The 434-nt window shown below is 61.3% G+C and overlaps 1 protein-coding gene across 1 annotated transcript in view; it reads right to left on the reverse strand.

The window, feature by feature from the left end:
* EMH_0098120 (uncharacterized protein) overlaps positions 1-434 on the reverse strand; it is a gene marked incomplete at both ends in the record, with an annotated part of 5,510 nt that overhangs the window by 3,059 nt on the left and 2,017 nt on the right. The window lies entirely within an intron of this gene.

A 434-nucleotide genomic window follows, 5' to 3' on the forward strand; every position in this document is an offset into this window, starting at 1 on the left:
TGGTCTCTGAAGATGCGGCGACCACAGGGAGGCAGCAGCAGCAGCAGCAACAGCAGCAGCAGCAGCAGCAACAGCAGCACCAACTGCAGCAACAGCAGCAGCAGCAGCAGCAGCAGAAGAGGCCCTCCTCAACTTATTCGTGGCACCCTCTACGGGGGCAGCAGATTCAATCCATTGCTGCTGCTGTCGCAGCTGCTGCTGCTGCTCAGCTGCTTCTATTTGCTGCTGTGTCTTCTGTCTTTGGGGACCCTCACCTTGCTGCAGCGCCGCCAGCTGCAGCAGCTGCAGCTGCAGCAGCAGCAGCAGCTGCAGCAGCAGCAGCAGCAGCAGCAGCGCCGTTCTTTCCGGCTGTCGCAGACAGACGTACTACCACCAGCAGCAACAGCAGCAGACACAGCAGCAGCAGCAGCAGCAGCAGCAGCAGCAGCAGCAGC

Source organism: Eimeria mitis, genomic scaffold (genome assembly GCF_000499745.2).
Source record: "Eimeria mitis Houghton genomic scaffold, Emh_scaff148, whole genome shotgun sequence".
Classification (NCBI taxonomy): domain Eukaryota; phylum Apicomplexa; class Conoidasida; order Eucoccidiorida; family Eimeriidae; genus Eimeria; species Eimeria mitis.